Raw genomic sequence first — 25,295 nt, 5'->3', positions numbered from 1 at the left:
TGCTGTTCATCGACTAAACTCAACATTTAACACCATCATTCCCACAATCCTGATTGAGAAGCTGGGCCTCTGTACCTCCCTCTTCAATTAGATCCTCAACTTCCTAACTGAAAGATCACAATCTGTGCAGATTGGTGATAATATCTCCCCCTTGCTGATGATCAACACTGGCGCACCTCAGGGGTGTGTGTACTTAGCCCACTGCTCTACTCTCCCTATACCTATGACTGTGTGGCTAGGCATAGCTCAAATACCATCTATAAATTTGCTGATGATAGAACCATTGTTGGTAGAATCTCGGATGGTGACAAGAGGGCGTACAGAAGCAAGATATGCCAACTAGTGGAGTGCTGACGCAGCAACAACCTTGCACTCAACTTCAGTAAGACAAAAGAGCTGATTGTGGACATCAGGAAGGGTAAGACAAAGGAACACATGCCAATCCTCATAGAGGGATCAGAAGTGGAGAGAGTGAGTAGTTTCAAGTTCCTGGGTGTCAAGATTTCTGAGGACTAACCTGGTCCTAACATGTTGATGCAGTTATAAAGAAGGCAAGACAGCGTCTATACTTCATTATGAGTTTGAGGAGATTTGGTATGTCAACAAATATACTCAAAAACTTCTATAGATGTACTGTGGAGAGCATTCTGACAGGCTGCATCACTGTCTGATATGGGGGGGGGCACTGCACAGGACTGAAGGAGGCTGCAGAGGGTCGTAAATTTCGTCGGCTCCATCTTGGGTACTAGCCTACAAATTATCCTGGACATCTTCAAGGAGCGGTGTCTCAAAAAGGCAGAGTTCATTATTAAGGACCTTCAGCACCCAGGGCATTTCCGTTTCTCACTGTTACCATCAGGTAGGAGGTACAGAAGCCTGAAGGCACACGCCCAGCGATTCAAGAACAACTTCTTCCCCTTGGCCATCCAATTCCTAAATGGACATTGAACCCATGAACACTACTTCCTCTGCTTTTTGCACGATTTTTAATCTATTCCATATATGTATGCTCTAATTGATTTACTTATTTATTATTTTTTTTCTTCTATATTATGTATTGCATTGAACTGCTGCTGCTAAGTTAACAAATTTCACCAACACATGCCGGTGATAATGAACCTGATTCTGATTCTGAGCTTGACAGTGGCTTTTATAACAGCAGCCAACTTTCTCCACTTGTGTGCCTGCTTTTAGTGAGTTGTGCTGCAGGTCTCTCTGTTCCACAAAGCTCATCAGTTCTTCAATTTTGCTATTTCTTTGATTTTACATAAGAGGAATTTGCCATTTTAGCACCCAAAATTAATCTCCTCTGTTCCAAAGAATGGTATTCACATGCAAAAGTAGTATCTGGAATTAGTTCAAATTACAGTTTGTATATATCTATCTCCCACCCATCATTTTCATACTCACCACTGATGAAGTTGTGGTTAAAATGGTTAAACTCATGGATGTGTCAAGAAGCCCTAAGGTATCTTTTTCCTCAACAAGAATAATAAAAATCTATCGGTTGTGGGGGAGGAAAGCAGAACATGGCATCTAACAAGACTGCAGTTACGTTAGGTAAGAACATCCTCTAATTGAATGTTTTGACTTAAGGAGTTGGACGAGGACCTTCCCTTGTCCAACTACATCTTTGCTGTTACTTGACCCTGCTTTTGAGGTCTATTATTGACACTGACCAACCAGGATAGTTTTCCCTGGAGCTAAAGGTTGTTCAGTCTCAAAGTAAGCTCCTGTTGCACTTAGCTACTTGTTCTGCAAGTGTCAAGTCTTCCTTCAAAAAGAAACATTTTGGCTGTGGTTATGTAGTTGTGAAGTTACAGCATATGCACACAAGGCTGTAACCTCAGAATTCAAATTTATTTATCATATGTACATCAAAACCACGTAGTTTGAAATGAATTGTTTGTGTTAACAATGAACACAACTAATGATGTGCTAGAAGAAGCCTGCAAGTGTCATCACACATTCCAGCACCAACATAGTATACCCACCATGTTCAGCAGAACAACACAGAACACAGTTCTGTGTACACATGAAGTTTGAGGATTTTGGCGTAGAGCAAATTCCTTTAGTCATTAGGTGCCTTGAGTACCATTTGTTGCCTGATACAGGTTGACCACCACAAATCCAGAATGATTGGGACATGTGCAGTGCTGGATTAGTGATTTTGCTAAATCACAGGTGGTTAGGTAAGATGAAATAAGTAAACACCTCTAACCCACTTGATGATAATCCTTGGATAATAAAGAGGAAAGAAATGACAAATAAAACGCGTGAAATATATTGAAGCACAGTACAGCCACTTCATAAACAGCGAGTGATATTTAGCCTTCAAAGAGCAGAATATTCCATTGGAAGGGTGGAATTAATGATGTACAATTAGGTGGCAAGTGGATACCATAAACATCCTTTAATAACAGTTCTGCTTTTGGATGCATGGTGCAGTTATAATCCATTCTTTTTTGTTGGCATGGTAAATTACTGGAGACTGCTTCATACCTTCTGAAAGCTCTGGGATGTAAACTTTTGCCAATGACTAACAACTTACACCTGTGGGTTCCTGCAGTGTTGGAGTAGCCCAACACAGTGACACAATCTTTTGATGCTTTATGAACTGTTAGTGATACTGCATCCTCTGCAGTTAGTGTTCGTCTCGGAGTATAACACCAAAATAAAGTGGTTCTGTAAACTTGTGTATCTGCTCAGGGCTTAAATTTTCATCAGAAACTAACTTCGTAAACTCATCAACAAACTCAGCAGCTGCTTTCTTGTCTGTGGATGATTTTTCAACACACACTCTACGAAATGTTATTCCATATTGTTGCTTGAAATGTTGAAGCCACCCTTCACTGTAATCACGCTCATAATCCAGTCCTAATTCTTCATGAGATAATTTCACTTGTTCCTTCACCATCTCTCCTGCCAGTTCTATACCTTCTCTGATGTGGAGCTTAACCATTTTATGAGAACTTTATCTCATTGTGAACATCTTCCATCTTTTATTGTTTTCCTTATGCACACCTTTTTTTTGATTCACTGTCAGCAAAGAGCTGGAGCAACTTTTCTTTTTGTTTCTTTATATCATTATCTGTGGAAGTGCCAATATTATACAAGTTGCATATGCTTTTCACAGACACACAACTTTCAGAGCTTCCACCTTATCTTGTATAGATAGCGTATGGTGTTTGCACTTCACACCATAAGAAGCATTTCCTGTATTCAGTGAGGATATGACTTCATTGATAAGCACAGGTTATAAAAATAAATGCAGAATGACCCAGAGGAATGACTTGCTTCTTTTAAAGACTGTTCCATCTACTGATTCTGCTAATGATGATGGCAACGGGTTGGCGTGGCAACGTGGGACATTTGAAATTAGGCGGGCAAAAATTATGTCCGAACCAGCGGTGGAACTGGATTACTAATTGCTGGATTTGAGGTGGTCCACCTGTACTATTCCCTGAATTTCCCTTTAAATCTCAGATATTCTGCTGCCATTTCCTTTGCCACTGGTTTTCTTCCATTGAAGGAATTTTAAGAGCTCTTGGGAAAAGTGGATTAAACTTGAACTAAAATAGGAGACTGATGGAGGGAATAAGGAAGATTTAAATTTGCTTCTGAAAAGTGATTGTTAATGTTGTACTGTTGTATTTCCGTTTGAGAAAGCTAGCCACTCTTAAAAAGGGGAATCTGTCAAGTCTTCCTATATTATTTATTTATTCAGGACAATTCTTAACAAAAATTAATAGAAAAAATTTCTAGGATACACTTAGTTTATTTGGGACACTATACCATTTAATTGAGGCAGGAGATTGTTACCGAACAGGTTCTAACTAGCATCAGTCGTGCGCACTTGTGTGGCTGTTAGATGCTACACTGTGCTTCAATTGAACAGTTTTTCCTTTCCAATATTTTTATTAGTTTCTACATAGAAGAATACAGAGTACAAGAAAGTGTATATAAAATGTCAAAAAAGATTTTTAAAAACTACCAATTACATTATATCTATTCATAATCTCATTATCCCGTATTCATGTAAGTTAATCAATAGTTATATTAAAATATGCTAATTTATTAGAAAAAAAATCTAACCCCTACCAAGACTGAAGCTATACCTTCTCATATAATAAAAAATAATAATAGCCAACATCTGAATTTAAACAACGACTTGAAGGTTTTGAAAATAATTCAGAAAAGGTCCCCACAACGTTTGAAAGTCTTGACGAGATTCAGAAATTGAACAATGAATCTTTTCTAAATCTAAGCATGACATAACGTTGCATAACCACTGAGAATGAGTAGGAGGAAAAACATCTTTCCATTTAAACAAAAGTGCCCTCCTAGCTATAAGAGAGCTAAAGGCCAAAATATGTAAATATGCCTTCAGCTTGAGATTTTGTCTTGCAACAATACCAAATAGGGCCGTCAGAGGATTAGGCTTAAAATTGACCTTGAGAAGTAAAGAAAAAGTTTGAAAAACTTCCTTCCAATATTTTTCAAGACTCGGACAAGTCCAAAACATATGAATTAATGAAGTTTCTCCATTATTACATCTGTCACAGTAGGGAGATATATCCGAATAAAAATGAGATAGCTTATCCTTAGTCATATGAGCTCTACGTACCACCTTAAATTGTATGAGGGAATGATGAGCACGTAACGAAATATTAACCAGTTTAAAAATTTCATTCCAAGTTTCCTCAGATATTAATGTCTGTAAATCTTGTTCCCAGAGATTCTTAATTTTGTCTAAAGGAACATTCCTCGCCTCCAGTAACATGCCATAAATATTAGATATTGAACCATTATGAAAAGGTGTCAAATTGAAAATTACGTCTAGTAAGGTCTTATCTGAGCTTATAGGAAATGTGCATAATTGAGATCTTAGTCTCTGATTTGTAAATATCTAAAGAAGTGAGTTTTGGGTAAGCTATATTTAGCTGACAATTGCTCAAATGAAAAATGATTTCCTCCAACAAACAGATCCCAAAAACATTTAATACCCAACCTGTCCCATTCTTTAAAAACTAAATCGGTCATGGAGGGTTTAAAAAAAGAAGTTAGAATAAATGGGACTTGAAAGGGAAAATCTCAATAAACTGAAGTGTTTTCTAAGTTGTATCCAGATCCTCAGAGTATGTTTAACTATTAAATTATCAGTTAGTTTACTTACAAATAAAGGAAGTGAGGATCCACGAAGAGAAATAATAGAAAATTTATTAACAGAGTTAGCTTCTAAAGGAACCATACCGGACAGTCTACACGATTAATATAATATTAGATTAGATTATGAGGACCTTCAGTCCTCATTTATTGTCATTTAGAAATGCATGCATTAAAAAATGATACAATATTCCTCCAGTATGATATCACAGAAACACAAGACAGACCAAGACTAAAACTGACAAAAACCACATAATTATAACATATAGTTACAACAGTGCAAAGCAATACCGTAATTTGATAAGAGCAGACCATGGGCATGGTAAAAAATAGTCTCAAAGTCCCAATAGCCCATCACCTCACGCAGATGGTAGAAGGAAGAAAACTCTCCCTGCCATGAGCTTCCAGTGCCGCAAACTTGCCGATGCAGCATCCTGGAAGCACCCAACTACAGTCCGACTCTGAGTCCGTCCGAAAACTTCGAGCCTCTGACACTGAGCACCATTTCTGCCAAGCGCTTCGAGCCCGGCCCCAGCCACCAAGCAACAGGCAAAGCCGACGATTCGGGGCCTTCCCTTCCGGAGATTTCGGATTACACAGTAACAGCGGCAGCGAAGCAGGCATTTCAGAAGTTTCACCAGATGCTCCTCCGTGCTCTCACGTCTGCCTCTATCAAATCAGAATTGTGCACGGCCTCCTACTTGACAGATTACAGATATTCATCAGCAGAGAGGCCGTGCGTGCTGCGTCACACCGCCATCTTCTCCTCCCGAAATATAGCCAAAATGTAATATATCGTATATTAACTGCCCAGTAATAAAACCTAAAATTATGTAAGACTAAACCTCCAGACTTTTTAGATTTTTGAAGATGAACTTTATTTAATCGAGGACGTTTATTTTTCCATATATAAGAGGATTTTACATAGCCGTCAGTCCCGGACTCGGGACGGCACCCACTGACTGACTGACTGATAAGAGGATAAAATAGAATCAAGAGAGTCAAAAAAGGATTTGGGAATAAAAACAGGTAAAGCCTGAAAAGGATATATAAATTTAGGTAGAATTTTCATTTTAATGGAATTAATTTGTCCAATCAACGATATTGAAAGAGGTGACCAATTTAATGATATTCTTTTTACATGGTTCAATAAAGTAAGGAAGTTTTCTTTAAAGAAGTGTTTGTAATTCTTAGTGACTGTAACACCCAAATAAGTAAATTGATTCCTTACAATTTTAAAAGGGAGATTAGTATAAGTTGATACCAAATTATTTAAAGGAAATAATTCACTCTTATGTAGGTTCAACTTAAATCCTGAAAACTAGCTAAAATGGGAAAGTAAAGAAAGTACACGAGGTAGCGAGGTCTCAACATTAGAGATAAAAAGCAATATATCATCGGTGTAAAGTGAGATTTTGTGAATAATACCTCTCCTTAAAATACCACAGATATCATTAGATTCTTGAAAAGCAATGGCTAGGGGTTCTAAAGCTAAATCAAAGAGCAAAGGACTCAACGGATAACCTTGTCTAGTTCCGCGGTGAAGTTTAAATGATTTGGTATTCTGAAAATTAGTAAGAACCCGAGCAGAAGGAGATAGATAAAGTAATTTAATCCATTGAATAAAATCTGGTCCAAAATTAAATTTTTCTAAGGTTTTAAATAAATAATTCCATTCAACCTGATCAAAGGCCTTCTCAGCATCTAAGGATATCACACATTCCGATATCTCCTGAGAAGGAGAGTAGATAACATTTAATACACAGCGTATATTAAAATGGGAGTGTCGGTTTTTAATAAATCCAGTCTGATCATCAGAAATAATAGAAGGTAAAATATTTTCAATCCTACGAACCAAAACTTTAGAAAGGATTTTCGTGTCAACATTGAGTAATGAAATTGGTCTTTAGGAAGAACATTCAGTTGGTTCCTTGTTCTTTTTTAGCATAAGTGAAATAGAAGCTTCATAGAAAGATTGAGGCAAGCTACCCAACTTGAAACAACCTAAAAAGACTAACTGTAACTGCAGTATAATTAATGAGGAAAAAGCCTTATAAAGTTCTCCAGAAAATCCATCTTTACCCAGAGACTTCCCCAAGTGTAATGAACCTATAGCTTGGCAATTTCCTCATAAGAAACGGGTTGATCCATCTGGTTGCAGAAAGTACAGGGATATTTAATTGATCTAGAAAATTATTCATTACAGCACTATCTTTAGGGGAATCAGAACTATAAAGTTTAGAATAGAATTCTCTAAAGGTATCATTTATTTCAGAGTGATCAGTTGTCCTATCACCACGAGTTTTACAAATTAATTTGTCGTTTAACTACAGAAGTTTTTAATTGGTTGGCCAATACTTTGCCTGATTTATCTCCGTGAATGTAAAATTGAGTTTTATCTTTAAGAAGTTGAGTTTCAATTGGATATGTTAACAGAAGATCATATTTAGTTTTAACTTCAACACGTCTTTTATATAAAGCAGGATCTGGAGCTATAGCATATTTTTGATCTAATTGTTTCAATTGATTGGCTAATTCAGTTCTTTCTTTATTAGCTTTATTCTTAATGCTCACAGTAAAAGAAATAATTTGTCCTCTAAAATAGGCCTTGAAAGTATCCCATACAATAAGATTAGAAGTCTCTTCCTTTTTATTCTCTTCAAAAAACAAAATAGTATGCCTCTCTAGAAATTTTAAAAGTTCCTTATCAGATAACAAAGTTGCCTTAAAACGCCAAAATCTGATTGAGGAAGACCAGGGAGATTTAAAGATAAAAATACAGGAGTATGATCTGAGACGGTAATCTCTTTGTATTCACAGGAACAAAGTGATGAAATTATTTGACTATCAATAAAAAAAAAATCAATCCTGGAATGTGTATGATGAACATGGGGGAAAAAAATGAGTACTCCATATCTAAAGGATGTAAAAAGACACCAAACATCAACAATACTGCACTTCAATAAGAAAGATTGAATAAACAAAGCTGATTTATTAAGAGACGCAGATTTAGAAGATGATCAGTCTAAAATTGGGTCTAGCCAACAATTAAAATCTCCTGCCATCACCGGAGAATAAAGACTTAGATCTGGTGAAAACGAAAAAATAAACGCTCAAAGAATCCTGGATCATCTACATTTGGGGCATACACATTGGCAAATACTATTAATTTATTATCTAATTTTCCTGAAATATAACAAAATGTCCATTGATATCAGACACTACTTTATGTTGGACAAAGGAAAGTGTATTATCTATAAGAATCGAAATTCCTCTAGATTTGGCCTGAAAAGAAGAATGAAAACAAAGTCTATTCCGATGGCTAAAAAGATGTAAACTATCACATTTGCGTATATGAGTTTCTTGTAAGAAAATAATAGGGACCTTAGATTTCCTAATATAAGCAAAAATCTTATTACGTTTAACAGGGTGATTTAACCCTTTCATGTTAAAACTGAGTAACTTAATAGTTTGGTCCATTTTTAATATTATTTAAAGGAAGGGTTAAAATGTAAGTTAAAACCAACCCATAAACCTTGAGAAATGGTAACCAAGCAACAAGTTGGCTAAAAATTTGAAAACAGCTTCTGAGATAAAAAACATACCCCAACCCACCTCCCAAAGAAAGAAGGCAGACCAATAGGAAGCCGGCATCTACAACTACAGACAACCCCTCAAAAAATCTGGTGATCGCTCCAATTAGTTTCAAGGTTACTTATATTCCAACCTAGACAAAACAATATCCAAACAAGAAATTGAATTCTCTTATATCAAAAATACAGTATTAAAAAAATACAAAAGGAAATTAGTTACAAAGGTTTACCAAAAGTAAAAGATGCAATTATTCATACAGAAAGACATTAAACATTTATCTTTTATCTTCATGAAAAAAACAGACTAAGCAGTTAGCCTTCAAATTTTAAAAATCTTTGTGCTTCAGCATTCAAATGAAACCATTCAAAGGATCCATCTTTAATGAGATTCTCAGTCAAACTGGGTAGCCAAGGGACGGCTTGAAACCCTTGTCAAAAAAGTTCCAACAAAGCTTGTTTAAACTTAACACGTTCCTGCATAACCTCAAGCGAATAATCTTCGAGAATCTTAATATTCCAACCTATAACCAATCATGCTCCTTCGACGGGACCCGTGAATTAAAAGTTTCTCATTTAATCTTGTGTCTTCATGTAAAGACAAACGAAACAGCTAGCCTTCGGATTTTAAAAACCTTTGTCCTTCAACAGTCCAGTGAAACCATTGGAAAGATCCATCTTTAAGTGTGATTCTGAGTCGGGCTGGGTAGTGAATGGAAGGCTTGAAACACTTGTTCAAAAAACTCAGACGTAACTTCTTTGAACTTAGTACGTTCCTGCATAACCTCAGGTGAGTAATCTTCGACAATTCTAATCTTACAACCATCATAGTCAATCATGCCTCTTCGATGAGATCTGCAAGTTACAGAATACACGTGGACTAAGATGTTAGCTGTCCTGTGCTATCACCAGTGGGATCATCAGTTGATCTGCCACCTGTCTTCAGGAGTTTCGGCCCGCTTAGTTCCTTTGTTTTAAATTCATAAAAACAGATCATTACTGATCTTGGTCTATCTCCCTTAGGAGGACTAAACACGGGAGATCTGTGAACTCAATCATAGGCAAAGACGTCAAAATTTCCAGAAATAATTCTTGCAAAAAGTTTGCAAAAAATTCCATAGGATGATTACCTACGATTAATTCTTCGAGACTCAGAACCCATAGGTTGTTTCTTTTACTTCTATTTTCGGTTGATAATCTTCCGTCTTAACTTTTCGTTGGATTTCGATTGCTTTTCACAAAGCTTTTGCAATTCATCCACTTCCATTTCCAAAGATGACAAAATTGCATTATTTTTATATGTTTATCGTGTTCATTAAGAGTTTGTTGAATAGAGTCCAATTTACCATCTATTTGTTTAAATTCAGAGCCGAATTGTTGAAACTTCTCAGAGGCTTCTCGTGTATGACTTTGCAGCAAATCCATAATAGAATCCAAAGAAGCAGGGAGATCATCCCTTTTAGTACCTCTGGCACTCCTTGTAGCCATAATGAAAGAATATCACACTTAAAAAAGAAGTTTCAAGACAGGTTGGAAATAGTAAGATAATTAGAGTTGGAGCAACAGCAGATTGCTGTTACTCTGTCAGCCACCACCAAGAATCTGAACAGTTTTTAAATAGCTTCAGTTGCGTGTGTGTATGTTCAAAAAGCTTTGCTTCTGGATGAGCTCAATGCTCTCTTTGACTGTGAAAGCAAGGAGGAACCTTCACGAACTTCCACAGTCCCCGATGACCCTGTGATTTCAGTCTCAAGAGCATCTTTCAGGAGGGTTAACCCACAGAAAGCATCCGGCCTGTGTGGGGTACTTGGCCGAGTAATAAAAACTTATTCTGATCAGCTGGCTGGAGTGTTCACTGAGATCTTTAACCACCTGCTTCAGCAGTCTGTAGTGCCCACATGCTTTAAGCAGGCTTCAATTATACCGATGCCCAAGAAGAATGTGGTAACCTGCCTCAATGACTATCGTCCAATAGCACTTATATCCACTGTGATGAAGTGCTTTGAGAGGTTGGTGATGAAACATACCAACTCCTGCCTGAGAATTGACTTGGACCCACTCCAATCTGTCTACTGGTAAAACAGGTCCACAGCATATGCCTATTTTATTAGCTTTTCACTCAATGCTGGAACATCTGGACAGCCAAGATGCATAAAGCAGGATTTTTTTTTTTTATCAACTACAACTCGGCATTCAATACTATTATCCCCTCAAAACTAATCAATAAGCTTCAAGACCGTGGCCTTAATACTCCCTTGCGCAATTGGATCCTGGATTTCCTCACTTGCAAACCTCAGTCAGTTCAGACTGGCAACAACATTTCCTTCACAATCTCTATCAGCACTGGTGCACCACAAGGCTGTGTGCTGAGCCCCCTGCTCGACTTTACACTTATGACTGTGTGGCTAAGCACAGCTCCAATGGCATTTTCAAGTTTGCTAATGACAGCACTGTTGTTGGCCACATCAAATGTGGTGATAAATCAGCATATAGGAGGGAGATTGAAAATCTGGCTAAATGGTGCCACAACAACAACCTCTCACTTGATGTCAGCAAAATCAAAGCTGATTGTTGACTTCAGAAGGAAGAAACTGGAGGCAAATGAGCCAGTCCTCTTTGGGGGATCAGATGTGGAGAAGGTCAACAACTTTAAATTCTTCAGGTTATCATTTCAGAGAATCTGCCCTGGGCCTGGCTCGTAAATGCAATTATGAAGAAAGCATGACAGTGTCTCTCCTTCCTTAGAAGTTGGCAAAGACTTCTAAGTCTTTGAAATGACAAATGACATCTAAAACTTTTACAAACTTCTATAGGTGTGCTGTGGAGAGTATATTGACTGGTTGCATAATTGCCTGGTATGGAAACACCAATGCCCTTGCATGGAAAATCCTCCTAAAAGTAGTGGATACTGTCTAGTCCATCATGGGTAAAGCCCTCCATATGATTGAGCATGTCAACATGGAGTGCTGACACAGGAAAGCAGTATCCATCATCAAGAAATCCAAACCCCACCCCAGGCCATGCTCTCTTCTCACTGCTGCCATTAGGAAGGATGTATAGGAGTCAAAGGATTCACACCACCAGCTTCAAGAACTGTTACTGCCTCTCAACCATCAGGCTCTTGAGCCAGAGGGGATAATTTCAAGTTAGGAATCACAAAGAAATTGAAGGTATCAACAATCATATTGAATATTACAATTAAAATGAAGATTTGGAGGATGCAATCTTTGTTAGCATTTTATGTAGTCAGTCCATTATCTACACTAGGTGTCTGTGCTGATTTTGTTCATGCATACACTGGATGAATTTTTCTATCAATAACTTAGAAACAAAAACACAGTTGTATAGTACTGTAGCACCATTGTTAATATTCTAACTTGTCTTGTATTTCGTTTGAATCCATAACTTGTCCACCAATGCTTCTGTTTGCACCCCTAACTTACCTTGTCACTGCTATGCTCTTCTTCCCCCTTACCTCTGAGCCACAGTGCCATAATCAGTGCCAGAGATCTGGTAGGTCATCTTCCTTAAAGATATTCCAAGCAGTGTACTTGTTATTGAGGGGAACAACCACAGGGTACTCTGCACTGTCTGACTATTAGCTTTCACTCTCCTGATGATCATCTCACTACCTGCCTCCTTGGATGCAACTGCCTCCCTAGCTATGATTTCATCATTCTCCCAAATGATTTTTAGATCATCCAGTTCCATAATGCTGTCTCTAAGGGGTTACACCCAGATACACACAAATGTAGCAATCAGGGAGGCTGGAGGTCTGCCAAAATCTCCCACATCTTTCAAGAGGAGCACACCATGTCCCTAGGATCCATTCTCACTACAGCTAGTTACTAATAAAGAAAGAAACTGAAACTTGACAGAAATCTCAACTTAGCCTACCTCTCACACTGAAGCCTCAGTTCTCCACTCTATGTCCCACTCCCAAAATTACCACTCTGTTAAAACCTAACATCTTTTTATTTGCTCATTGCTGAATGCTTAGTAGCCCGAGCAATCTCGAGCTCTGTAGAAAGTAATGACGGGCCTTGTTCACATTTTAACTCTGGTACTTCCTTGCCACAATAGTCTTTGAGTATGCAATACTCCTGCTCCTGCTAGGATAATTGCAAAGGTGTGGTGGTTTCTTCCTTCCTTCAGTCCCAGGGGCATGTGGTGGGGCGGTTGCTGCAGCTCTCTTTCAATGGGTGCATGGTGAGGTCAATACAACCCACTCCCTCATCCTGTTCTCCCCCCCCCCCCCGAGTATTAAGACTACTTCCTCCTGCTTTTCTCAGAAAAAAAGGTTGCTCCCACTTAGGTTTATTTGGTAATCAGTTACTCATCCTGAAATTTCTTTATTACCTGAACTACTAAAACTGCATAACCTGCTTTTCCACTTGAATCATTTAGTTTTCTTGGGTAAATTAAGTTTAGAGGAATAGATAAAAAGAACATTTCATAATATCCCATGTCCCAGAGCCTTTGCTGTGCGAGCTTTGAAGTGTATTATGTATCTCTTAGGGAAGCATGGTAGAACATGATTGGATCTGGTAATAACAAATGACTTCTTAATTTGTCCAGGTGTTTTAAATTGAAAGACTTATTATGGAGTGAGCACAATGCCTGTTTTTCTTAAATAACCAAAACATAGGTTTAAATTGATATTTTACCAAAATATTAAATCTCCATGAGGAACACACAACAAAGTTGCTGATGAACACAGCAGGCCAGGCAGCATCCCTAGGAAGAGGTACAGTTGACATTTCGGGCCGAGACCCTTCATCGGGACTAACTGAAGGAAGAGCTAGTAAGAGATTTGAAAGTGGGAGGGGGGATGGGGAGATCCAAAATGATAGGCGAAGACAGGAGGGGGAAGGATAGAGCCAAGAGCTGGACAGGTGATTGGCAAAAGGGATATGAGAGGATCATGGGACAGGAGGCCCAGGGAGAAGGAAAAGGGGGAGGGGGGGAAAAACCCAGAGGATGGGCAAGGGGTATAGTCAGAGGGACAGGGGGAGAAAAAGGAGAGAGAGAAAGAATGTGTGTATATAAATAAATAACGGATGGGGTACGAGGGGGAGGTGGGGCATTAGCGGAAGTTAGAGAAGTCAGTGTCATGCCATCAGGTTGGAGGCTACCCAGACGGAATATAAGGTGTTGTTCCTCCAACCTGAGTGTGGCTTCATCTTTACGGTAGAGGAGGCCGTGGATAGACATATCAGAATGGGAATGGGATATGGAAATAAAATGTGTGGCCACTGGGAGATCCTGCTTTCTGTGGCGGACAGAGCGTAGGTGTTCAGCAAAACGATCTCCCAGTCTGCGTCGGGTCTCGCCAATATATAGAAGGCCACATCGGGAGCACCGGACGCAGTATATCACCCCAGCCAATTCACAGGTGGTGTCGCCTCGCCTGGAAGGACTGTCTGGGGCCCTGAATGGTGGTGAGTGAGGAAGTGTAAGGGCATGTGTAGCACTTGTTCCGCTTACAAGGATAAGTGCCAAGAGGGAGATCAGTGGGGAGGGATGGGGGGGGGGACGAATGGAGAAGGGAGTCGCGTAGGGAGCGATCCCTGCGGAAAGCAGAGAGGTGGGGAGGGAAAGATGTGCTTAGTGGTGGGATCCTGTTGGAGGTGGTGGAAGTTATGGAGAATAATATGTTGGACCCGGAGGCTGGTGGGGTGGTAGGTGAAGACCAGGGGAACCCTATTCCTAATGAGGTGACGGGAGGATGGAGTGAGAGCAGACATGCGTGAAATGGGGGAGATGCGTTTGAGAGCAGGGTTGACGGTGGAGGAAGGGAAGCCCCTTTCTTTAAAAAAGGAGAACATCTCCCTCGTCCTGGAATGAAAAGCCTCATCCTGAGAGCAGATGTGGCGGAGACGGAGGAATTGCAAGAAGGGGATGGCATTTTTGCAAGAGACAGGGTGAGAAGAGGAATAGTCCAGATAGTCCAGATAATCTCCGCGAGTGTTGTATTCCTTTTATATTGCGCTGATTGTCCAGCCAGGTTCCAAAAGGTACAATTTTTTAAATGTGCTTTCTAACCTGATAAATAACAAAATTAAGTGGCAAAATATGGTTGTATTGCTTCCAATCATTGCTGATCTCATGTTAGAAGTTGAAGTGAATTGTTGAATGTTTGCAAGACTCTTTATTGTTTTAGAATCTGATGATTCCTTATTAATGGTGATGCTAAGCAACAGAACTATCAATAATTTATCTTTTAATGGTACAATTCAGAACTCTGGAGGGCTGCAGGGTTTGCATCACCTTTGATGTTAAATTGAGCCACTTGTCAAGTGACTTCAAACAAAAAACTGATGACATTTCAAAGAACAGTACTGATACACAGTATTTATCCTGACCAGTATGTATTTAAGATTTCATTACTAAAACTTATTATCTGGATCTTACCAGTTTACTAGGTTTGGGAATTCACACCATGCAAATTGCTTCCTAGATTGCAATAGTACCAAAATGTATTACAGGCTGTAAAGTACTTAGAGATCTCATGAAACGGCTAAGATATGGCAATTGTAGAGTGATGTTTGAAGATTTGAAATTGTCCACTTTGGCAGGACAAATGAGGGGAAAAAAGCATATTTTCTAAATGGTAAGAGAATGCAGAAGTCTTGAGAAATGGAGATATCTAGGTCTGAGTGCTTGATTTAGAAAAAGCTGATGTATGAATTTTGCCGCTTGGGGAACAATCTGGAACTAGAGACTGCTGTTTAAAAATAAGTGGCCACCCATTTAGTACAGATGAGTCATTTCAGTCCCTCTGAAGATTGTGTCTTTGGAACTCTTTTCCTCAAAGAGTAGTTGAAGCAGAGTCTTCAAAGATTCTTGAGAAATTTATTGATAAATAGTTGTGAAGGAGAGACCTCAGACAGTCCATGTTGGCAGCAAGCCCCCAAGGTTACATGCCCAGCCCACTGCTAAACACATCATTAATTTTTCTGATTACACAAGTGATTGGCCTCATCAGCCGCAATAGGTCAGCATACAGAGAGGAGGTAGAATGGCTTGTGGACTAGTGCAAACACAGTAACTTGAGTCTCAATGTAGATGAGATTAAAGAGATGATTGTGGACTTCAGGAAGGTGGAGGCTGCCCACTCCCTACTGCACATCCACACTTTCTCCATGGAGAGAATCAGAAGCACCAAGCTTCTTGGAGTGCACATCACAGACAATCTCACCTGGTCCCTCAACACAATCGCTTTAGTCAAGAAAGCACAGCAGTACTTCCACCTCCTGAGTAGACTGAGGTGAGCAAGGCTCCATGCCTCCATTCTAACCACATTCTACCAGAGTACTAGGAAAGGTCTTGCTATTGATTAAAAGAAAACCATGTTGAAAATCCCACTTTCCATCTGCTGGTGAAGTATCATGTGCAACTCATGCAACCATTTATTAGGAATAAGTGAGGTGAACAATGATGATAAACCGTAGTTGCTATCTAGGCAATTTGTCCATAGGAATGAACATATACTTCGCTTGGAAAGCCCGGCAGAACTGAATTTCACTAAGTCCCAAGCCAAACATTGTAAGTTTCCAATCCATTACAGCTAAACATTGAGTTTTGCATTTTGATTTTCATGTGTGCGTGTTTTTCAACTGAATTTAGTTAAAGCTCAAATAAGCAAGTTAAACAAGAATCCAATTTGTTTATACAGCAGTCAAACATTGCAGTTGAATCTTATTTTGGAACAAGTAAAAGTTTTGGGAAGCATACATCACATGAATCATATGTTGAGTAAATTTCTTTCATGATTTTCATGAAGAAAATCATGAAAGAAAAAGTTGGCAAAGACAAAAAAAAAATTGGTCTTGAATCTGCAATAAGATTATGATTTATCCTAAGCAGGGAAGAGGAATGACCCAAACTTGAGTGTGTGATTCTCAGAAGCAGTGCCATCTTGAAACCAATCTCCAAAGGTTAAAATCATTTCAGTATATGTTTTCAATGGAAGTGATGTGAAATGACATCTCACCAGCAAATGAGTGCCTGTTGTATTGTCACTTGCAAATCAACATTTTCAATTGGTGAAACTAATGCCTTCAATAATAGATGCCTGTCATTCAGTCAAAGGTGTAATAGCTGCCAAGAAAATAAGTGTCATTCCTTTGTAAAATGATGTGGCATAGAATTACTAGTGTTATAGAAGGCACTGAACACAAATGGAAAGAGTGAAGCATGCTGGTTTGCAATAAACACTGACATTTGTGAATCTAAAGACAGTTAACAGCGAGGGTTGGAATTCCTATGCTTTTTGTACCAACCTGTGTAACATCCTGCTCAAATTTAACTGTCCATAGAAATTCATCTCTATCCTACTGTTTCATGATGTGCAAACTAATCTTAATCATTTCATAACAGACCTAGTGCCAGCTTAGTCTTCGTTATCTGGCTGAGCTATTCTCTCAACATTTCTCTTGATCTTCCTTGCCAGAATGGTGCATTTCACTTACAACAAGCTTTCCGACCTGTGTCACCTCCATTCCAGAAACAAGATTATCCCTACCTTTGTTATTGGCTGCAGCAATAGACCCACACATTCAGAGGCCAAGCTCCAAGTGAATGTACTATATGATCTAGGTTCATTGAAATACCTTAGCTTAACAATAGCAAAACAGAGATCCTTTATCTACTAGCTGCTGCTGTACACTACCCTCTGACACAGAAGGTTTACAACAATTCTGGAAAACCTAGATACTGTCTTGTGTCTGGGAAATGACTTACTACTGAAAGGCAGATATTGATGAAGAAATTCACCATCTGTATCATGTCTGGCCATTGGACAAAGAACATTTGTAGATCAGGTTGTTACAGCTAGCATGGTCTGTTGAGGTACAGTAATCTGTGCCCAAATGTATATTCTAAAGAAGGGACTACCAACACCTAGGTAGTTCAAAAGTTTGGAGAGAAACCCCTAATTCTACAGAATTATCTAAATTGATCGACAAAATCAACAAATGTTGTCAGCTTCCCCCCTGGACTCATCTCCCCAGCATTAACACCCTAAGTACTTTAAGTTTGCTTGAATGCAGAGGCCATTTTGCTTGAATACTAAATACCAGGCTTCTCAAATGGGCACTCATTTCACAAGAGATCACCAAGTGCACAGAGGAAAAGATTCAATGTGTGCTTGGGAAAGTGTACTACCTCAATTGACTTTTGAGGGAATCCTTGACTATTACTTTTCAGAATGGAGAAGGATCATTAAGAGCTTTCCCCATTTTCTGGGAGCAGAGTATAATTGATAGGAGCGCACAATTTCTCAAACTACCCATATACCCGGCATTCCTGTGAAACCCTGGTGATAGAACCTACAGTTCCACATTGACCTTATCAGCCACTTCTTAACGATCAGAGTTGAATTACCGATGAACTGCCTGAAGAGAAATAAAGCAGTTCTTTCTCTCCTCTTCACCAAGCATGTTTTGTATAGGACACTTTAGTATTTGGAAGAATGTGATAGTCCAGAAAGGATTTGGAGGAAATTTTAAATTGTTGTTCAAGGAAGGATATTTTTAATTCTATGGAAAGACTGGGTTTTTTGAGGTTTGTAAAGTTAAGAAACCAAGATGGAATGAATAAGAAATTCCTATTTTTTAAAGTTCAAATTTTAAAATAAATTTATTCAAATTACATATACATCACCATTTCCAAACTTGAGATTCATTTTCTTGTGGGCATAAAGACTGCACTCAAAAGGGCGGACAAACAGCCAGTGTCCAAAAGACAACAAATCGTGCAAGTATAAAAAGAAATAAATAATCATAAATAAGCAATAAATATCGAGAACATGAGATGAAGAATCCTTGAAAGAAAGTCCATATGTTGTGGGAACAGTTTAGTGATGGGGTAAATGAAGTTATCCCCATTAGTTCAAGAGCCTGATGGTTGAGGAGTAATAATTGTTCCTGAATTTAGTGAAGATTCAGTGACTCTGAGACATAGGACTGAAGAATTCAGGTCTGAGGAATTTTGAGTGGTGGCAGCCTGTTGCTTATTGCCTAATAGTTGAAGCAGAAATCCTGCACATTTTTAAAATACTGTGAGCAGTTAATATACTAGACCGGGACTGAGAGCCAGGAACTGAATTTATCTAAATTAGAACTTCCCTGCTGGGCTTGAGCCAGACAGGACCCAGTTATGGATTTGATTCAGTCTTAAAAACAATCGTCTGAAGACTCATAGGTCTAGATTGATTGTGATTGGTGGGCTGTTTTCAGGTCAGTTTTAATTTTAGACCTTAATAGACCTCCAATCAATGCGTCTCCAAATCAGTTGCCAGTGGGTGGTGAATGCCCAGTATGAGCTGCAAGAGCCTTTGGGGGAGATAGGTACAATTGCAACATTTTAAATGGCCTTTTGGGAGGTGGTTGGCTAAGAGGGTTATAGAAGGATATGGGCTTTGTTTAGGGAAATGAGATCAGTGAAGGTAGACGTCGTAGGTGACTTGGACGAGTTAGGTTGAAAGGGCCTGGTTCTATGCTTTTGTGCTCTATAGCTTTCAGATTATATTCAAGCTGCTTCCTATTTGAAGGCCTCATTATCAAGTCTAATCACTATTACCTACTTTCTGAAATTGAGCTCTGTATTCCATTAGTGGACAGAGCTTTGATGTGGTTTGTAGTGGAGTGTTCCTGAGCATTAATGAGCAGGATATTGGGAAATAAGTTCTGCCTGATAGCACTACAGACACCACCTTCCATCAATTTGCTAATTAATGGGTGATGTTTTGCCAACTCCAATCTGTCCTTTTTTTTTTGCTATCAGGATATAGCTGGGCAATTTTACTCATTGGAAGTTTTAACTTTACAAATTGCTTGGTTAAGGCACAGCTAGTTGTGGAATGTAAGCCTTTGGCACAAGAGTCTGAATATTTTTTGGTCCTGTAGCTGGGCTCTCTGCCAAATAAATTTTAATCATTAACTCTACCACTTCAGTTTCATCATTCCTCTGTGCTCTAGTAGGTTATTTGGTTAAGTTTAGAAACCATCCATTTTCTTTCCTGTAAGCAGGAATATTGTTCCCAGAGCTTGCTTTATTTCAGACAAGTCTTTTCTTTCACCACTTTATCAAAAGTTCTATGTTTGACTTCTGTTTGTGGCTCTCAAACTTAAAATGATACACATGTTTATGCACATACAGTCCAAGCCCATTTTTAGACCGCCTTGTTTTTATCCCTTGTTTCCAAGCATTTTGGTTCCCACAAAATGAAACCAGCATTGTGCTTGTTATATTCACTGTGTAGATTTTAGCTCCAGCTCTGTTAAAAGACCAAAGGGGTTACTTTATTTGCAGAAATATAGGATATAGATTTTATGTTTTTAGGAATGTATGGCCTCAGTGCTGTACACTTTCTCTGTGTATGGTGGTAAACAGTGTCTCTTTAATCTGCTGCTTTAAGTGATTTTTACTCCTACACAAAAATTCTTACACATTTTTCTGTTGCCTGAGCAATGGGAACAATGTTAATCCCACTCCCACTTTTCTCTTAACACAATTTTTTTTCTTGTTTCCTTCCGTTTTTTTTTGTTCCTCTTTTGAAAATTAATAAACTTATCCACCCTTTCAGGCAGCCATTTCCAATCAAAACTTGTATTTAAAATAAAATCTCACTGCATATTCTGCCATTTGTTTAAAAATCTGCATTCACTAACCATTGATCACCACTCTCCCCTCTACCCTCTGCCTACACCTCAAAACACTGGAGTACCATTTACTTCTTATCCAACATCTTGTGTATTTTAAATGCGTTTTGTCATATGAAGAACAATACCAGCTACTGGAGTCTATTCAAATAAATTAAATCCTCTATACACAGTACCAATATGATAAAGCTCCTCTAGACCTTCTCCATGAACATCATGTCCTGTCTGAATTGTTACGTAGAATTCAATCTGATACTCATTAATACCACTGCCACTTTTCTCTCTCAAAATTTTAATCTACACTCCTTTCTTATTACTAGTATTCACAAAATCTTTTATTGAAAAAAACAGCATTTAATTGCACAAAATGCCTGTAAACTTGGAAATTAATTGCAAAGTGGCCTTAAGAAGAAAATGTTGAAAGTAAGTCCAGTTCATTGCAGTACTCAGCAGCATTGCATTTTCTCAGCGTGAGGGTAGTAATTACTGTTTTAAAATTTTCTTTTTTTCCCCCCACGAGATTGTGTAATTGTTGTATGGTGTCACTACATTCAGTTATGTCCTCCCTACTTTTTGTTCCTGTATTTGCTGAACAATTGTGAAAGGAGTCACTGAAAACTATGTGTGAAGTAACAGTGATTGGGGAGTAAATTTCTAAGATTGGCTTGCCTAAAATCTAATAACCTCAAAAGTTTTATGCTGTTCAAGAAATGAAAGAAATAGCTTTTAATAAATTATTTACATAACTTACAAACTACCTCAATCTTTCCTTTCACTTACTTTGATATCAGCCTTCAGTGAATATGCATTTGGTAGCTTTGCATGCTTACTTTTCCTTGGCATCTACTGTGCTAGCATTGATCTTTCTATCCCAGGGCTATGTTGGAGGCTCATGACTCTTTTCACATTTTGCACCTTATCCTTCCAGTGATAATATCCAGAGGTGAGGATCAGCATTTCCACTATTGGTTTCAAGTTTATCGCTCTCAGCTTTCGGAACAATTGTGCAATATCATTTCCCATGCAGCTTTTCTAAGCCTGTCAGTGATTCCTTTCATTGTGGCTTACTGCTTGCCTTTCTTTTCCATCTCTCTCCTGTATGGGGATTGTTGTGGAAATGTTAAAGGCATAATTTAAAGAATGCAGATTAAAGAAAGTAGTTACGAAGGATAAACAGAATATAACCTTTTTGCTGGAGGAATTGAATGTGAAAGTGGGGACGTCAGGCTTCATTATGTTACATTATGGACATACAGTCAATCTGTATATACTATCTTATGTGTTTGGATGTCCAGTCCCTATATACTTCCATCCCCCACCAGGAAGGTCTCAAAGCTCTCCGCTTCTAGACCTAACCAGTTCCTCTCTACCACCACTCTGCTCCATCTAGCGGAATTAGTCCTTACTCTTAATAATCTCTCCTTTGGCTCCTCCCACTTCCTCCAAACTAAAGGTGTAGCCATGGGCACCCGTATGGGTCCTAGCTATGCCTGCTTTTTTGTTGGCTTTGTGGAACAATCAATGTTCCAAACCTATTCTGGTATCTGTCCCCCACTTTTCCTTCGCTACATCGATGATTGCATTGGTACTGCTTCCTCCATGCATGCTGAGCTCGTTGACTTCATTAACTTTGCTTCAAACTTTCACCCTGCCCTCAAGTTTACCTGGTCCATTTCCGACACCTCCCTCCCCTTTCTAGAACTTTCTGAATGTATCTCTGGAGACAGCTTATCTACTGATGTCTACTATAAGCCTACTGACTCTCACAGCTATCTGGGCTATTCCTCTTCTCACCCTGTCTCTTGCAAAAGTGCCATCCCCTTCTCACAATTCCACCATCTCCACCGCATCTGCTCTCAGAATGAGGCTTTTCATTCCAGGACGAGGGAAATGTCCTCCTTTTTTAAAGAAAGGGGCTTCCCTTCCTCCATCATCAACTCTACTCTCAAACGCATCTTCTCCATTTCACGCACATCTGCTCTCACTCCATCCTCCCGCCACCCCACTAGGAATAGGGTTCCCTTTGTCCTCACCTACTACCCCACCAGCCTCCAGGTCCAACGTATAATTCTTCGCAACTTCTGCCACCTCCAACGGGATCCCACCACTAAGCACATCTTTCCCTCCCCCCCCCCCCTGCTTTCCGCAGGGATTGCTCCCTACGCGACTCCCTTGTCCATTCGTCCTCCCATCTCTCCCCACCGATCTCCCTCCTGGCACTTATCCTTGTAAGCAGAGCAAGTGTTACACATGCCCCTTACACTTCCTCCCTCACCACCATTCAGGGCCCCAGACAGTCCTTCCAGGTGAGGCGACACTTCACCTGTGAGTCAGCTGGGGTGATATACTGCGTCTGGTGCTCCCGATGTGGCCTTCTATATATTGGCGTGACCCGACGCAGACTGGGAGATCGTTTCGCTGAACACCTATGTTCTGTCCGCCAGAGAAAGCAGGATCTCCCAGTGGCCACACATTTTAATTCCACGTCCCATTCCCATTCTGATATGTCTATCCACGGCCTCCTCTACTGTAAAGATGAAGCCACACTCAGGCTGGAGGAACAACACCTTATATTCCGTCTGGGTAGCCTCCAACCTGATGGCATGAACATTGACTTCTCAAACTTCTGCTTATGCCCCACCTCCCCCTCGTACCCCATCCGTTATTTATTTATATACACACATTCTTTTTCTCTCTCTCTTTCTCCCTCTGCCCCCCTCCCCTTGCCCATCCTCTGGTTCCCCCCTCCCCTTTCTTTCTCCCTGGGCCTCCTGTCCCATGATCCTCTCATATCCCCTTTGCCAATCACCTGTCCAGCTCTTGGCTCCATCCCTCCCCCTCTGTCTTCTTCTATCATTTTGGATCTCCCCCTCCCCCTCCCACTTTCAAATCTCTTACTAGCTCTTCTTTCAGTTAGTCCTGAGGAAGGGTCTCGGCCCGAAACGTCGACTGTACCTCTTCCCAGACATGCTACCTGGCCTGCTGCGTTTACCAGCAACTTTTATGTGTGTTGCTTGAAATTCCAGCTTCTGCAGATTTCCTCGTGTTTATGTGTTTATTGTTTTTTATATTATTATGTTCCTTATCTTTTGTTTTCTTTGTGATGCATCGGATCCAGAGAAACAACTGTTTTGTTCTTCTTTACACTTGTGTACTTTTCATGAAATTAAACAATCTTGAATATAGGGCAGTGGTGACACATCATCAAGAGTAATGGTGTTTGTTATTGGTTTTATTTTGGGAAGGAGTTAATGAATTATAAGCAGTTCAGAGATCATTTACTCAACTGTTTCCTGGAATGGGTGGATTATCTTATGAGAAAAAGTTAGCCTTGCTAGGCTTGTATTTGGTGAAGTTTGGTAAAGGAACTTGATTGAAATATGATCGTGAGGGGTCTTAACAGGGTGGATGTTTTCTTCTGTGGAAGAATTTAAAATTGGAGCCACTGTTCAAAAATAAGTAGTCATCTATTTAAGAAAAAGATAGGACAATATTTTTCGTAGGTTATATGACTTTGAGACTCTGTTTCTACCATTCTTTGAGAAGAATATAAATTTTAAATATGTTTTAAAAAGTGGAAGAAGAGTTTTGATAAACAATGGCATGAAAGCTTACTGAAGATGGATGGGAGTGTGAAGTTGATCTCATTAAATGGCAAAGAAGAAGGCAAAAGGCCTACTCCTTATCTGTATATTTGTATGAATGAATTAAAATTCATTGGTTAACATTCTTGAAAGTTTCATTTCAGTTTCTTCATATTGCACTGCAGATACAGTATTCCAGAACAATAGATGAAAAGAATGTGAAGATTATGGGAGCCAGAGGTATCACCTGCCATGTTTGAAATAATTGGAGTTCAGTGCTTCACCATTAATATGAACAGAGGCATCAGTCTTTTCTGACCAGTGCAATTGACTATTATTGTAGCAGCTTAAAATTGCCCAAAAGTCCGTGTCTCCCTTAATACACTCAACATTCTTATGAAAGTTTCTATGATATGGCCCACAGCTTGAAACAGGTGCAATCATTCAGTAATAATGTGTCTGATATTTCTGCTGTGTGATTTTACATTTATTTGAATAGCAGATTTCTTCATAAAGAACTCAACTTTCACTGCATTTCACTAACTAGAAGATAGAACAGTTTTATTTTAAGTGAGCCAATATCATTATTATGAATCCACCCATTCACCTAATGGGAAATGCAACTCAAATATATCAAATGAGTGTCATGTTGTATAGCCTTCTGAATATTAGACTTTCCTCATGCTGAATTAGACTGTACTAAAAAGGCAGGATCAATGTTTGTGTTATTAATATATATGTGTGTACCTGGATATCTCAATGTGAAACATTACCAATGAATTTCCTATGTAGAATTATAGCGAGCAAACCTGATTTAATGCAAGCATTCTTTTTCCATTGAGGTTGGGCGAGACAAGATCTAGAGGGTTAAGGGTGAAAGGTGAAATATTTAAGAGGAATCTGAAGGCAAACTTTATTCAAAGAGTGGTGCGAGAGTGGAACGAGCTGCTAGCAGAAGTGGTGGATATGGGTTTGATTAAGAGAAGTTTAGGTAAGTACATGGACAGGAGTAGTGTGGAGGCCTGTGGTCCAGGTGGATAGGACTAGGCAGACTAGCAGTTTGGCACAGATCAGGTGAGCTGAAAGATCTGTTTCTCTGCTGAAGTGCTCTATGACTCTGACTCCAGAAGGCCTGAAATATGGGGAGAGGTTGGCCAGGGTAGGTCAACCTCTTGGAACGTAGGAGAATGAGGGGCAACCTAACAAAGTGTTAAAGAGGACTAGAGGCATGGATGTGAACAAGCCAAAACTAGAGGGGGGAGGGCATAGATGGAGGGTGAGAGATGAAA

At 39.3% G+C, this 25,295-nt stretch overlaps 1 protein-coding gene across 6 annotated transcripts in view; it reads left to right on the top strand.

Annotated features, from left to right (window-relative positions):
* Window positions 1–25,295, top strand: part of LOC140201476 (syntaxin-binding protein 5) — a 228,458-nt gene that overhangs the window by 22,602 nt on the left and 180,561 nt on the right. The gene's annotated exons all lie outside the window — the stretch shown is intronic.

The sequence above is a fragment of the Mobula birostris genome, chromosome 8 (assembly GCF_030028105.1).
Source record: "Mobula birostris isolate sMobBir1 chromosome 8, sMobBir1.hap1, whole genome shotgun sequence".
Lineage (NCBI taxonomy): Eukaryota > Metazoa > Chordata > Chondrichthyes > Myliobatiformes > Myliobatidae > Mobula > Mobula birostris.
This window is presented reverse-complemented; position numbering and strand designations above follow the sequence as displayed.